Here is a 16,949-nt window from a genome sequence, read left to right as displayed (position 1 = left end):
TTTACACGAGCGTGTGCGTTTTGCGCACGCAAAAAACGCGGCATTTTGCGTGCGCAAAAGGCACTTAAAAGCTGCGTGTGTCATCATTATGACACTCCGTTTGGATGTTTGTAAACAGAAAAGCACGTGGTGCTTTTCTGTTTACATTCAGAGTTTGACAGCTGTTGCGCGATTCACGCAGTTCGCACGGAAGTGCTTCCGTGCGGCATGCGTGGTCTTCACGCACCCATTGACTTCAATGGGTGCGTGATGCGCGAACAGCGCACAAAGAAAGGACATGTCGTGAGTTTTACGCAACGCACTCGCGCTGCGCAAAACTCTCGCACTGTCTGCACTGCTCCATAGCCTAATATAGGTGCGTACGACACGCGTGAAAAGCACGCGCGTATATTACGCTCGTGTAAATGATGCCTAAGAGAAGATAGTGCAACGCCTCAACATACTCAAGTGGGTATTGATTCGTTTATATCTAAAGTACACTTGCCTTCCATTTCCCAGGAACAGTTAGATGCCTTAAATCTGCCAATAACCAGGGAGGAAATAAGTAAAGCGATCAAGAACCTTCCCCATCATAAGGCCCCTGGCCCTGATGGCTTTTCCAACGATTACTACAAAATCTTTGAGCCCACCCTGATAGATCATATGCTACCGATGTTTAACCTGGCAATATCAACTGGGTCATTTCCTAAGGAGAAGCATGCTGACAGCCCTTATTGTCACGTCACCTAAACCAGGGAAATCAACAGATTCCACCTCCAACTATAGACCCATTTCCTTACTAAACGGTGATGTGAAGATTTATGCTAAAATACTAGCCAATCGGCTGTTGTCCATAATTCCCCTACTTGTTAAAAACGATCAAACGGGCTTTGTACAAGGTAGACAGGCCCAAGATAACACCAGAAGACTTTTATCCTTGTTGCAGATAGTGGAGAAGTCCCTCTCTCCCGCTGTATTCCTCTCCCTGGACGCGGAGAAGGTGTTAGATAGGGTGAATTGGGAATATGCTTTTTCGGTTCTGACGAGATTTGGATTTGTGGGGCCGATATATTCGGCAATCCGGGCTCTATACTCCAACCCAGCAGCTAAAGTTTATGTGAACAATCAGGGCCGCCATCAGGAATTTCAGGGCCCCCTACAGCTAAATTTTCTGGGCCCCCCTACTGTGGCACCGCCTGTTAACGGTACTCCGTCCAGCACTATATCATGGTACCCAGGGCCGCCATCAGGGGGGGTATTATGGGTACTGATGTGAGAGGCCCGGCCAAACCTAATTGAAAGGGGGGCCCGGCAACTGCCGCGACTTGCCTTTGGTAGAAAAAAACCAGGCCCCTGCAATGGGGCTTGTTTTTTTCACCAAAAGAATGCCGTGAGCTGCGGGCCCCCCTTTCAATTAGGTTTGGCCGGGCCTCTCACATCAGTACCCATAATACCCCCCTTGTGGCAGCCCTGGGTAGCATGGGGGTCGTCATGGGGGCCGTCAAACACTGCCGCCCGTGCGACCGATCGCGCGCACCCGCAAACTCCCGCGCATGCGCACCCGCGAAAGCCTGGAACCGCGCACAGAATTTTGAGGCAGATTTTGACCTGCCCACACTATCTTGCCGCGTTTTTTGCCTGCGGCGATTGAGGACAGCAGACAAAAAACGCAGGGAAAAATGCATTTTCTGCCTCCCATTGATTTCGATGGGAGGTCAGAGGCAGAACCGCGGCAAGAAAGGACGTGCTGCTTTTTCTTTTTTCCGCGACTGGCTCCCATTGATTTCAGATTAAATCAATGGGAGGCGGTTTTGGAAGTTGTTTGGTGCTGATTCTGACGCAGTGTCCGAGTCAATATCAAGGCCCAAAAACTCTGTGAACTGGGCCTTATTGTTAGGGCTTTATTCAGACGAACATGTAATACGTCCGTGCAATGTGTGTGATTTTCACGCGCCTCGCACGGACCTATGTTACTCTATGGGGCCGTTCAGACTGTCAGTGATTTTCACGCAGCGTGTGTCCGCTGCGTAAAACTCACGACATGTCCTATATTTGTGCATTGTTCGCGCATCACGCACCCATTGAAGTCAATGGGTGCGTGAAAAATCACACCCAGCACTTCCGCAGCAATATAAACTATGAATGAAAACAGAAAAGCACCACGTGCTACAAACATACAAACAGAGTGTCATAATGATGGCGGCTGCGCGAAAATCACGCAGCCGCGCATCATACGCTGCTACCACACGGAGCTGTTATGGACCTTTTGCATGCGCAAAATGCCACGTTTTTGCGCACGCAAAATGCACACGCTTGTGTAAATCCGGCCTTAGGGTAAGAACACACTAGGCATGAACGCTGCGGATTTTATGCAACACATTTTATTGTGGAAAATCTGCAGCGTATTACAGTCGCAGCAGAGTGGATGAGATTAGAACAAATCTCATTCACACGCTGCAAAAATAATGGACCTGCAGTGTGGCTTTTTAAGCCGCAGCGTGTCAATTTATTCTGTGGAATCGCTGCTCCTCTGTTGCGGAAATGCTGCGGTTCTGCCGCAAAAATGACACATGAGAAAAAAAAAAGGCACTTTTTAAAATTTATAAAAAAGTTTAGACTTGCCCCGGCCGTAGTCCTGGTGACGCGATCCTCTATTCTTAGCGTAGCCCCCCCTCCTGTCATGAAGTTTCATCCCATGTGACTGCTGCAGCGGTCACATGGTCTACAGCGTCATCCCAGGAGGCGGGGCTACGTTCAGAAGAGAGAGATGCGTCACCAGGACTACGGCCAGGGTAAGTCTAAACTTTTTTTCCCCTGCAGGATTCCCGCAGCGGACACGCCTCACGAAACCTGCGCCACTATTTGGAGCGGTTTTGCTGGCAAAATTACCTGCGGCTACCGGGGCGGATAAGCTGTGTAGTTTTACTCAGCATATCCGCCTAGTGTGTTCCTTATGATGTCGCTCCTGGAGCTGCTGCCGGTCTCTAAATAGGCAGTTGGTCCAGTAGAACTTGGAATTATTTTTTTTTGTAAACCAGCTTAAAAAAATACAAAACTTTTGTGTTAGGGCCTGTTCACATCACCGTTCGCTTCCGCTTCGGGGTTCCGTCTGAGGTTTCTGTTGGGTGAACCCCGCAACGGAAAGTGTAAGTGACAGCACAGCTTCCGTTTCCGTCAGCATTAGCGCAGTCGACTGCGCTATTGATTCCGTCCGAAAACCTGCCGGAACGGTGACGAACGGAAACCATTAGCGATGTTTCCGTCACCATTGAGATCAATGGTGACTGAAACGGAAGCTGTGCTGTCACTTTCCGTTGCGGGGTTCACCCGACTGAAACCTCAGACGGAACCCCGGAACGGAAGCGAGCGGTGATGTGAACAGGCCCTAACACAAAAGTTTTGTGTTTTTTTAAGCTGGTTCACAAAAAAAAATAATTCCAAATTCTACTGGACCAACTGCCTATTTAGAGACCGGCAGCAGCTCCAGGAGCGACATCATAAGGAACACACTAGGCGGATATGCTGAGTAAAACTACACAGCTTATCCGCCCCGGTAGCCGCAGGGAATTCTGCCAGCAAAGCCGCACCAAATAGTGGCGCAGGTTTGGTGAGGCATGTCCGCTGCGGGAATGCTGTAGGGAAAAAAAAGTTTAGACTTGCCCCGGCCGTAGTTTAGGTGACGCATCTCTCTCTTCTGAACGTAGCCCCGCCTCCTGGGATGACGCTGTAGACCATGTGACCGCTGCAGCGGTCACATGGGATGAAACGTCATGACAGGAGGCCGGGCTGCGCTAAGAATAGAGGATCGCGTCACCAGGACTACGGCCGGGGCAAGTCTAAACTTTTTTATAAATGTAAAAAAGTACCTTTTTTTTTCTCATGTGTGATTTTTGCGGCAGAACCGCAGCATTTCCGCAACAGAGGAGCAGCGATTCCGCAGAATACATTGACATGCTGCGGCTTAAAAAGCCACAACTGCAGGTCAATTTTTTTTGCAGCGTGTGGATGAGATTTGTTTAAATCTCACCCACTCTGCTGCGACTGTAATACGCTGCGGATTTTCCACAATAAAATGTGTTGCATAAAATCCGCAGTGTTCATGCCTAGTGTGTTCCTACCCTAAGGCCGGATTTACACAAGCGTGTGCTTTTTGCGTGCACAAAAACGTGGCGTTTTGCGCATGCAAAAGGTCCATAACAGCTCCGTGTGTCAGCAGCGTATGATGCGCGGCTGCGTGATTTTCGCGCAGCCGCCATCATTATGACACTCTTTTTGTATGTTTGTAGCACGTGGTGCTTTTCTGTTTTCATTCATAGTTTATACCGCTGCGGAAGTGCTGGGCGTGATTTTCACGCACCCATTGACTTCAATGGGTGCGTGATGCGCGAACAATGCACAAATATTGGACATGTCGTGAGTTTTACGCAGCGGACACACGCTGCATGAAAATCACTGACAGTCTGAACGGCCCCATAGACTAACATAGGTCCGTGCGAGGCGCGTGAAAATCACACACATTGCACGGACGTATTACACATTCGTCTGAATAAGCCCTAACAACAAGGCCCAGTTCACAGAGTTTTTGGGCCTTGATATTGACTCGGACACTGCGTCAGAATTAGCACCAAACAACTTCCAAAACCGCCTCCCATTGATTTAATCTGAAATCAATGGGAACCAGTCGCGGAAAAAAGAAAAAGCAGCACGTCCTTTCTTGCCGCGGTTCCGCCTCTGACCTCCCATCGAAATCAATGGGAGGCAGAAAATGCATTTTTCCCTGCGTTTTTTGTCTGCTGTCCTCAATCGCCGCGGGCAAAAAACGCAGCAAAAAAACGCGGCAAGATAGTGTGGGCAGGTCAAAATCTGCCTCAAAATTCTGTAAGGAATTTTGAGGCAGATTTTTTCGGCCTGCAAAATACTCTGTGTGAACAGGGCCATACATAAACAGCACTTTGAGACACTTTACTCACTGTGTCAGAAGAGCTGCTCCCACTCCAGTCCTCTTCAGGCGATGTCTTCGGTCCAGACGTCCAGTCCTTCACCTCCAGTCTCCAGAAAATGGCGGGGATCGTGTAACTCCTGCCGCCGCGCAAGAACTGGACTCCTCCCCCTCTCCTTACGCAGCTACGCTCTGGAGAAGGAGGCGGAGTCGGACGAGGAGGCGGAGTCGGAAGAGGAGGCGGAGTCGGACAAGGAGGCGGAGGAGGAGGACGACGAGGAGGCGGAGTCGGAGGCGGGCCAGCAGGTAAGTAAACTGCGCCGCTGCTGTCCTTCCCCGTAGATCGGACTTGTGTTGCGGGCGCACCGCCTCCCTCTCGGCGGCGCGCCTGGTCGTTCGCGCGTGGGCGCGCGCTTGCGGTCATGCGCGGGCGGTCATGCGGGTGCGCGCTTGCGTTCGTTCGCGCGTGCAAGCGGTGTTTCGCGCCGGTGATGAGAGGGGGGCCCGCAGCTCACAACATTGTTTTGGTGAAATTACAGGGGCCTGTTTTTTTCTACCAAAGGCAAGTCGCGGCAGTTGCCGGGCCCCCCTTTCAATTAAGTTTGGCCGGGCCCCCTACACTAGTACCCCTAATACCCCCCTGATGGCGGCCCTGTGAACAATACTCTGTCGGACACATTCGACATAACAAATGGCACTAGACAGGGCTGTCCTCTCTCCCCGATATTTTTTATTTTGTCCATTGAACCCCTGGCAGAACTGCTCCGAAACTCCTCTGATATAGCTGGGGTTAGGGTGGGTGGGTCCACACATAAAGTGGCATTGTTCGCAGATAAAAAAGTGGCCAAAGAGGGAAGCTCCGTATTTTCATAAGTTTTTTGTTAAGAGTATGAACATACCCTAATAGCAAGCCTTGGAGATGTGGGGCTCAGCAAACATCCTGATGGTATGTTCACACGCTAAAGTAAAAACGGCTGTATAATACAGAGCTGTTTTCAGCCGTTTTTAAAGCATCAAACGTTTTTTAATGCGTTTTTTGGAGCCATTTTTGGAGCTGTTTTTCTATTGACACAATGAAAAACGGCTCCAAAAACGGCTTAAGAAGTGAGATGCACTTTTTTACATGCTGTTTTTTCAAACGGCCGTCTGAACGAAACGCAGTTTTTCCCACTGAAATGGGCAGATGTTTGTAGGCGTTCAGCCTGTTTTTCGGGCGTTTTTTTAGGGCCTATTCAAACTGAGTATTTTGACAAGCTTTTTGGAGCGGAAACCGCTCCGCAAAAACCGGCCGAAAATGCCTCCCATTGAATTCAATGGGAGGCGGGTCAGTTTTCTCCCGTGAGCGGTAAAACCGTCTCGCGGGAGAAAGAAGGGACATGCCCTATCTTCGCGCATTTACGCCTCTGATCTCCCGTTGACATCAATGGGAGGGAGAGAGAGCGTATTTCGCAGTTTTTTGCCCGTAGCACTCAATGGACGTGGGCGAAAAACGCTGTGAAAATCGTGGCAAACGACGTCCCGGAAGGACAAAATCTGCCTCAAAATCCCAAACGGAATTTTGAGGCAGAATTTTTCTCCTGCAAAAAACTCAGTGTGAACGAGGCCTTGTAATGTCCAATGGAAAATCAGCTCCAAAAAACGCCTCAAGGAGTGACATGCTACTTCTTTTTACCGAGCGTCTTTTTACGATCCGTTTTTTAAGACAGAGGCGTAAAAAAGACGCCCGTATGAACTAAATGCTGTTTTTCCCATTGATTTCAATGGGCAGATGTTTGTAGGGGTTCAGCTTCCGTTCTTTCAGGCGTTTTTCAAGGCGTAAACGCCCCAAAATACGCCTGAAGACACTGCGTGTGAACATACCCTCAAAGTTTATGCACAAAGAAGTGGTACAGCTGCATTATCTTTGACATGCAATAAAATGTATTTGTTAATTTTGGCGAGGCCTACGCTTTTAAGAAGTAGGGTAAGGTCAAACACGTAGCATAAATTGGCACGCAAATTCTGCTGTGAAATTGAAGCCCTAGTCATAATCTCTACCACTTTGCTGCGACTGTAAACACTGCAGAATTTACGCACTGAAATTTCTGTCAGAATTTCCACAGTATTTATGCTACGTGTGGTCTCACCCTTAGGCCCTGTTCACACTGAGTTTTTTGCGGGAGGAAAATTCTGCCTGAAAATTCCGTTAGGAATTTTGAGACAGATTTTCATCTGCATGCACGAAGTTTGCCACGTTTTTCGCTCGCGCCCATTAAGTGCCACAGGCAAAAACGCCGCAAAATACGCTTTCTCTGCCTCCCATTGATGTCAATGGGAAGTCAGAGGCGTAAAAGCCCGAAGATAGGGCATGTCGCTTCTTTTTACCGCTCAAGTGTGAACAGGGCCTTAGGCGGATACATTGCATAAAAGTAATCAGCTTATCCGACCTAGAACCCGCAAGAAATCCTTCCCAAAAAAAAATCGCATCAAATTGTGGAGCAGATTTTGAGGCGGAATCTCTGCTGCAGCAAGCAGCGCTTGGAGGCAAACAAAAAAAAATAATAGCAAATACTTACTTCCGGCGTTGTCATAGTGACACGTCCCCCTGTTCTGAGTGCAGCCTGGCCTCCTGGGGTGACACTGCGTCCCATGTTACTGCTGTAGTGTGTGATTGGCTGCAGAAATGTCATCCCAGGAGGCCAGGCTGCACTCAGAGGAACTTATCGCTATGACAACGCTGGACGGGGTAAGTATTGGCTTTTGTATTAATTTAGATCTAAAAAAAAGTTTGTTTTTTCTTATACGCCTTTTCTGCAGCGGAATCGCATTTTTTCCGCTGAAAAATCGCAACATGCTATTTGTTGCAGCTTTTACCTCCCCATTGAATTCAATAGCGAAAACCTTCAACAAGAGAGCAACGAGTCCGCAGCATAAATTGGCATGCTGCGGATTGAAAAACCGCACTGCAGGTCAGTTTATCTACGTTTTTGCTGGGATTTTTTTCTGCAGCGTGTGCATGAGATTTGTTCAAATGGTATCCCCTTTTCTGCTACTGTAAATACTGCACAGAATTCCGATGTGGAGATCCTGCCTTAGGCTCCCAAATAACATAAACGCTGCAGCATTTCCGCAACGGAATTCTGTGGATTTCAAAAATCTCATGCCCACGCTGCGTAAAAAAAATGCAGAGTAAACATTAATAAATTAACCTGGGCTGCTGTCAATTTACGCTGCGTTTTAGTTAGGGTATGTACACACAGCTTATTTTCGGACGTTTTTTGGGCCTTTAACAGGCGGAAAATCGGAAGCAGAATGCCTCCAAACATCTGCCCATTGATTTCAATGGGAAACACGGCGTTCTGTTCCGACAGGGCGTTTTTTTAATCGCAACCATGGAAAACAAAAAAATTAAAAATAACTTACCCACAACGCCCTCCTTCCTGCACTCCGGCCTCAGGTCAGGCTGCAGCGTCACATCGTAGGAGGCCGGACTACGCGCAGAGAAGAGGGAGGGCGTAAGTAGACACAATGTGGCGCGATTTTTCGGACGGAATGTAATGCAAGTTCCAGCCTGGATACGCTGCAATTTTTACGCAGCGTATCCGACCCGTGGGAACCAGACCTAAGAGTATGTTCAGTGGTTTATTACCACGATTTCTGCAAAATAAATAAACCTTGGTCTGACCACACCGTGTCCTTTAACCCCTTAACGACCGCCCACCGTCTTTTGACGTCTGGCGGTGCAGGTACTCAGTCTACAGCGACGCCTTTTGGCGTCGCTGTAGTAGAGGGGGTTTAACGGCACCCTGGTGACATCTGCACTAAAAACCGGCTGTAAGTAACAGGTCCGGTTCTTAGTGCAGCCATCAGGACCTGCCGATTTCGTCGTGACCGCTGTGACAGCCAATCACAGCGGTCACATGCTGTTACTGCGTACAGAGCCGCCGGGAGTGTCTAAATGACAGCTCCTGCTCTAAGAACGAGCTGTTGCTAGCAGCTCTGTTCTTAGAGCAGTGAACAGGAGCCAATAGTATTGGCTCCTGATCTTTTGTGATCACTATGAGATCCAATCATAGTGATCACTACTGTAAAATAAAAGTAAAAACAACATGTATCTGTTTCTCCTCACTGTTCTAGCTGTGGAGAGAAACAGATACAAGTGTGTCAGTGTCCCCACACAAAATCACTTGTCCCTTACACAGTTTATTAAAAAAAAACACATTTTTTTCAGTGTTTTATAGTATATACATATATATATATTTAAATATATTTACTGTATATACTAAGAATCGTACTATAAACTTTCTTTTTAGGGTACGCTGTTAGACGGCGTGTACGCTGTTAGGCCTCATGCACACGACCGTAGCCGTGTGCACGGCCGTAATTTTCGGGTCGGCCGGCTGCGGACTGTCAGCCGCAGGCCGCCCGCAAATCGCGGGACATGCACATGGCCGCCACCATTGTTTTCAATGAGCCCGGACCGCAGAACAGGGCCGTAATAAGACATGCCCGTTCTTTCTGCGGTCCGGGCTCCCGGGCCGTGCAAGGACCGCAAAAACTCAGGTCGTGTGCATGGCCCCATAGAAAAGAATGGGGCCGCAATTCTCCCGTGCATTTTCGGGGGAATTGCGGCCGCAAAAACACGTTCGTGTGCATGGGGCCTTAGACGGCGTAGGGTGCTGTTCTAGGCTTGGGTTTACGGTTTGTGTTAGGCGTAGGGTTTAGGTTTAGGTTTGAAAAAAAAAAAAGTTTAATTCTTTTAGTGTTCTTAGTTGACTAGGCTTCATGCACACGACCGTGCTCGTAATTACGACTCGTAATTACGAGCACGGCCGGCCGTGGGCAGCCGGCCGCTTTTGCGAGCCGTGCTGTCATTATAAAGTATAGCAGCACGGCCCGTAAAATAGAAAAATAGAACATGTTCTATTTTTTTAACGGCACGGGCACCTTCCTGTGAGAAAACATGAAGGTACCCGTGAGTAACAGAAGTCTATGAACCCGTTATTGCGGGTCGTAATTACGACCCGCAATAACGGGTGTTTTTACAATCGTGTGCATGAGGCCTTAGTTGATAAAAAAAAAATTGAAACCGCTAGTTCCATTTATTATTTGCGGTTTAGACTGTATTATCATTATGGCTGCCAGAAGATAAAGCGTTGAGGAAGCCTATCAGATGCTATGCTCAGATACGGATTCTGCATCTGAAGTTGAGCTTTTAGGGTATGTGCACACGTAGTGACCAAAAACGTCTGAAAATACGGAGCTGTTTTCAAGGGTAAAGAGACGCTGATTTTCAGACGTTTTTTGAGCAACTCACGGTTTTCGCTGCGTTTTTTAGGTCCGTTTTTGGAGCTGTTTTCATTGGAGTCTATGAGAAAACGGCTCCAAAAACATCCAAAGAAGTGTCCTGCACTTCTTTTGACGAGGCTGTATTTTTACGCGTCGTCGTTTGACATCTGTCAAACGACGACGCGTAAATGACAGGTTGTCTGCACAGTACGTCGGCAAACCCATTCAAACGAATGGGCAGATGTTTGCCGACGTATTGTAGCCCTATTTTCAGACGTAAAACAAGGCATAATACGCCTCGTTTACGTCTGAAAATAGGTCGTGTGAACCCAGCCTTACTTGAAAGCGACAGCGAAAGTGTCGCTTCAAGGGATTCTACGGATATGAGACCCAGCACCAGTGATATGGGAGACGGCGCAGTTGCCACAACGTCCGTTCAAAGTGCAGCCCCTGAAATTGCACAACCCCACCAAACCGATTTAGTGTGGGAACCCACAAATTTATTTTCTCCCGCCATAAATGACTTTATTTCTACTCCTGGCATAATTCCCAATGTCAGTAATTTTTCACCACTAAATTATTTTAATATTTTTATTACGGACCAAGTTTTGGAACATTTTGTGCAGGAAACAAATTTGTATGCCAGGCAGTACATTGCCAATAAGCCTTCGTCACCTAATGCCAGGTTGTGGAATCCCACAAATTTCAAAGGGCGTCTCTCATTCCGTCAATTCATACCCTCAAAAAGTGCAAAATACGGGGTAAAGATCTACAAGTTATGTCAAAGCACTACTGGCTACACATGTGCATTTAAGATCTACGAGGGTAAAGACAGTGAATTTAATCCACCAGGGTGCCCTCCAAATATTGGTACCACTGGTAAGATTGTGTGGGATTTAATTGGCCCTTTCCTACACAAGGGGTATCATGTATACACGGACAGTTTTTATACCAGTGTGCCATTGTTTAGCGCCCTTCATTGTGCCAACACCGGAGCCTGTGGCACAATACGCAGGAATCGCAAAGGTTTCCCACGTCAACTTGTGGATAAAAAACTACGAAAGGGGGAGTCATGCACTTTTCAAATTGAGAAGATGCTGGCTTTAAAATTTCGTGACCGCAAGGACGTCTACATGATCAGCACTGTCCATTCAAGTGCAACAGCAACTATTAGAGAACGTGGGGCCTCTGCAGATAGACAAAAGCCTGTGTGTGTCATCGGCTATAACAAATTCAGGTTGCGATGCAGAACGCATTTGTCCTGTACAAAAAAATCAGCGGGCAGGGCGACATTCTTTGAATTTCAGGAGAAAGTGATTGAAGATCTCCTATTTCAATCTGCAGACCAGAGCGTAGTCCATGAGTCAGAGGATGTACACCGACTTGTTGAAAAACATTTTTTACACCCCATCCCTTCAACATCTAACCAAAAATACCCCAAAAAACGGTGTCGGGTCTGCAGCAAACGAGGACAGCGAAGTGAGTCACGATATTATTGTTCCGCTTGTCCTTCCAACCCTGGTCTATGCATAAGTCCCTGTTTTGTCCTTATCAATAAACTATGGGCTTTATTACAGTTTTGTTCGGGTTTTTGGTGGACCTCTTACACCCGACAATACTTCTAGAAATAGCGACATTAATTTGGGGAGTAGTGGTCCTTTACTGTATCTATACATACGGTGTGGGACACTGCCCCTTTATATATTCTACAGGTGATTGGTTGTTTTGTGCACATGGCGGTTCCTACCTTGCCGGGCAGGGGCTTGTTATGGTGTACCGCGTCACTTGGCACATTCGTCCCTTATACCAGTCACTTTGAATAATAAAGTAATTACAGCCCTACAAATTTTCTTTTATCCTGTGAACATGCTCTAGTTTTCCACATAGCTGGATACAATCTTCCTCCTTTTTTTTTGGATATATTGCCTTTTTCCGCCAACAGTTTAATACATTTTCCCACTCTAACTTACTATATATCAGAGCGGGTTGATATACATAATGTCTATGGACTGACATGATTTCAGGACAGCTGCTTTCTTAGCACGACATAGTCATAGGGTGTAGAAACTGTTAGGGACATCTATTTCTCAATCTAGAAAAGTAGAATCCTCCCATTTTCAAAGCAAAATGTGTCCTGAAAGCCTCCGGGTGCTCCCTTCCTTTTGGGTCCTGCCATGTGTCCAGGAAACACATTAGGGCCACAATGGGGATATTTTTGAACACAGGAGAAACAGGGTGATACATTTTCTGGTGCATTTCCTTATTCTCATGTCCTCTGTACAAGAAATCTGACCTTAAAATGACACATTTGTGAAAAAAAGTGAAATAACATTTTCTTTCCACCTGCTTTGCATTAATTCCTGCGAAAACTGTGGGGTCAAAATACTTAGTACACACCTAGATGAATACCTTAAGCGGTCTAGTTTTCAAAATGGGGTCATTTATGGGGAGTTTCTATCTTTTTGGCAGCTCAGTGCCTCTATAAATGTGTAATGGGACCTGAAACATTTTCAAGCAAAATGTGTGTCCTGAAAGTCTTCGGGTGCTACCTCCCTTTCGGGCCCTGCAGTGTGTCCAGGCAACGCATTAGGGTCACAATGGGGGCATTTTTGAAAACAGGAGAAACAGGGTGATAGATTTTGAGGGGTGTTTCTTCATTCTCATGGTCGCTTTACATAGAAATCGGTCTTCAAAGTGATACTTTTATATAAAAAGTGTTTTTGTTTTTTTATTTCACCTGCTATGCATTCAATTTAGCAAAAAACTGTGGGGTCAAAATACTCACTACAGCCCTAGATAAATACCTTAAGGGGTCTAGTTTTCTAAATGGGGTCGTTTATGGGGAGTTTCTATCGTTCTGGTAGTTCAAAACCTCTCCAAATGTACAGTGGGGCCTAAAACATTTTCAAGCAAAATATGAGACCTGAATGCCCCCGGTTGCTCCCTTCCTTTCGGGCCCTGCCGTGTGTCCAGGCAACGCATTAGGGTCACAATGTGGGCATTTTTGAAAACAGGAGAAACAGGGTGATAGATTTTGGGGTGCATTTCTTCATTCTCATGGTCGCTTTACAAAGAAATCGGTCTTCAAAGTGATACTTTTATGAACAAAGTGAAATTATATTTTTTTACGCCTGCTTTGCAGGAATTCTTACAAAAAAACTGTGGGGTCAAAATACTTACAACACCCCTTAATAAATACCTTAAGGGGTGTAGTTTTCAAAATGGTGTCACTTGTGGGGGTTTCCACCATTCTGACACCTATGAGCCTCTGAAAACCTGGCTTGGTGCAGGCAAACAAAATGTACTTCAAAATTTATAAAATCATTACTAAACTTGTACGTCTTCTAAATTGCTCAAAAAAAAATTTGTTTTTCCAAAAGTGCTGCCAAAATAGAGTAAAGCGATGGCAATATATATTTAATAAAAATTGTACAGTATGTATGTACATATGTGACATATTGCAGTTAAAAATAGGGAAAAATTATAATTTTTACAAAATTTCTTCAATTCTTCTATTTTTTCATTAATTTCCGCAAATCGTATCAGTCTACTTTTACCACTAAAATAAAGTACAACATGTGACGAAAAAATTACTTGGATATTCAAAACTTTCGCAGAGTTATTCTCTGATAAAGTCAGACATACCAGATTTAACAAATCTGGCTTGGTCATTAAGGTCTTTTCAGGCCCGGTCATTAAGGGGTTAAAGAGGCTCTGTCATCACATTATAAGTGCCCTATATTGTACATAATATGATCGGTGCTGTAATGAAGATTACAGCAGTGTTTTTTATTTAGAAAAACGATCATTTTTGACGGAGTTATGACCTATATTAGCTTTATGATAATGAGTTTCTTAATGAACAACTGGGCGTGTTTTACTTTTTGACCAAGTGGGAGTTGTACAGAGGAGTGTATGACGCTGACCAATCAGCGTCATGCACTTCTCTCCATTCATTTACACTGCAGATAGCGATATAGCTATATCGCTATGTGTAGCCACATAAACACACTAGAACGTTACTGCAGTGTCATGACAATGAATATACATTACCTCCAGCCAGGACAGGATGTGTATTCAGAATCCTGACTTCTCTGAACGTCTCTGAGATCTCGCTGTAAATGACAGCTTACAGTGTAATCTCGCGAGACTACGCCTTCTATGCTGTAAGTCACAGAGAAGTGCAGAGAAGTGGTCAGGATTATGAATACACATCACGTCCTGGCTGGAGGTAATGTATATTCATTGTCAGGACACTGCAGTAACGTTATAGTGTGTTTATGTGGCTGCACATAGCTATCTGCAGTGTAAATGAATGGAGAGAAGTGTATGAGGCTGATTGGTCAGCGTCTTACACTCCTCTGTACAACGCCCACTTGGCCAAAAAGTAAAACACGCCCAGTTGTCCATTGAGAAACTCATTAGCATAAAGCTAATATTGGTCATAACTCCGTCAAAAATGATCATTTTTCTAAATAAAAAACAGTTGTAATCTACATTACAGCGCCGATCATATCATGTAAAAGATAGGCCACTTATAATGTGGTGACAGAGCCTCATTAAATTGACTCACCAACACCAGTACTTTATAATCTCTTTACTGGGTTCAAACAGAAAATTTCATACGACCTTCTTAGAACAGTTTAATCTATTAGTGTCTCCGCTTGCATTATATAAAAGGAACCTATTAAAAGACAACAGGAAGTGAATTTATAAATGCAGTTCAAAGAAATCCCCCCCCTCTGGTTAGTAATGTAGCGCGCACACGTACGCACACGTTCATGTTAAATAAAATGTGATGTACTTTCAATGTTAGAATACATAGTGCAGTCTTTTATCCAGATACCTCACATAGAAGAAAGGTAAACAACTACTGTTTCTATAAGCATTGTTCCCCCCCCAAAAAATCGATTGAGTGGCAAATCTCGAGCTTGTATGTTACCCCTCGGCTGTTAATGTGAGCAGCCTCTCCAGACTTGTGGGGGGTTCTACTGTGAAACTTTATAAACTGAAGTCTATTTTTCTTTTTAACGTGTACCTATTGTTAAAAAAAAAAAAAATCTCAATCCTCCTTAGGCAGTTGTTGGGGCTGTTTTTTATACGGATTACCTATTCACAGGATAGGTCATCTGTATATGATCGGTAGGGGTCCGACCGATCAGCTGTTCGAGCTGTCTCCGGGCACTGAAAGCTATGCAGGATCGGTACAGGAAAAGGAAGGATGTGACCGCTGTATAGCAGCCATGCTCAGTTACTGAAGCTCTGCTCCCATTCAAGTAAATCGGAGCAGAGCTGCAGCACGGCTGCTACACAGTGGTCCGAGACTTCTGCTTCTGGCACCGACTGCTGCATAGGCTGCTATACAGTGGCCTGGAACTGTGCAAAAGTCAGGAGTATAAAAACCAGCCCCCAACCTGGACAACCGCTTTAACTCTTCTGGTTTCTGTAAACGTAAGTTGTCTCTCCACTTTTTGAGTGAACAGGCTCTTTCTGGGGTGATGCGAGAGTCAGGCCATATGCTCTGAGCAAATCAGATGTCTCCCGCTGCTGCTCCCCTCTGACACAGACTGCAGCTGCAGTCCCTTTTCCCTTGGTGACTGATAAGGTTTCTGAACATTTAAGCTGGCCATACACAATAAACGTCGGACGAACCCGCCAAGTTCTACTGTGGATGGCTTTGTCCAGACTCTCCCCCGACGGCAGATGAAATTCAGCATGCCAGATCCTTTTGTTCGTTTGGAGATAAGCCGCCACAAGAGAAGTCTGGCAGCGGCTTTCTTTACGAGAACACATTCCCGCTCACCTGAACATACATTGGAATGTAGTCGGGAGGATTAGATTTTGGCCCATGATATCTAAAGTGTACGGCCAGCTTAAGGGTATGTTCCTACAGGCAGGAGACTATGCAGATTTTCCCAAACAGCAGAAAAATCAGTCAAAGGATTCAGCAGCAAATGCAGAGATCATTGTAGATTTTCCACAGCGGTTTGACCTGTGAATGAAGTGTCAAGCAGTGACTGTAACATACTTTGTGCACCTGCAGATTTCCAGTAGTTTATATGGTGTTTCCACTTCGTAAACGCGATACAAACAGTCACAAAACCCAACTTGCGTATTTTAGTATAGAACTTATGCTCCCCATGCACGTCTATAGTTCAAACACGCAGCATCTCCACTCAAAATACGAAACATATATTGAAATAACACGGGTTTAAAAAGCTGCACTGCAGAACACTCTCCACATGACTTTTCTGCATTATATTTTCCGCAGCGTGTGGCTGAGATTTGCAGAAATCTCATCTTTGCTGTTACTGTAATTGCTGCAGAATTTCCACACCGCATTCCCTGGTATAAATCCTGATACATATTTAAGGACTTATACAGTATCACAAACGTCATATGTACTATAGATATATATTTTTTTTAAACGTACTTGTATGCTTTAAAGTTAGGAGTGAAATTTATTTACATGTACAAAGAGTGAGTAATGATACTAGCAGTAAGAATGGCAAAAATACTCATACGGTTTCATATGGAAAGACAATGTTAGAGCCATTTGTACTTTTAACTTGCTTTCTATTTTCTTATTCTTCTTATCACCAACATGGGTGTTTGGGAACAGTAATGAAATCTTTATCAGGCACTGCATGTTGGCACTAGATTCCATAACCAGGGTTAAAAATAGGTCCACTGGAATTGAGAGCTAGGGTCAGCATAATAATCCTAGCACCAGGCACTACACAGCGTTACTAGCCTTTTATCA

This window comes from Rhinoderma darwinii, chromosome 3 (genome assembly GCF_050947455.1).
Source record: "Rhinoderma darwinii isolate aRhiDar2 chromosome 3, aRhiDar2.hap1, whole genome shotgun sequence".
Taxonomy (NCBI): domain Eukaryota; kingdom Metazoa; phylum Chordata; class Amphibia; order Anura; family Rhinodermatidae; genus Rhinoderma; species Rhinoderma darwinii.
This window is presented reverse-complemented; position numbering follows the sequence as displayed.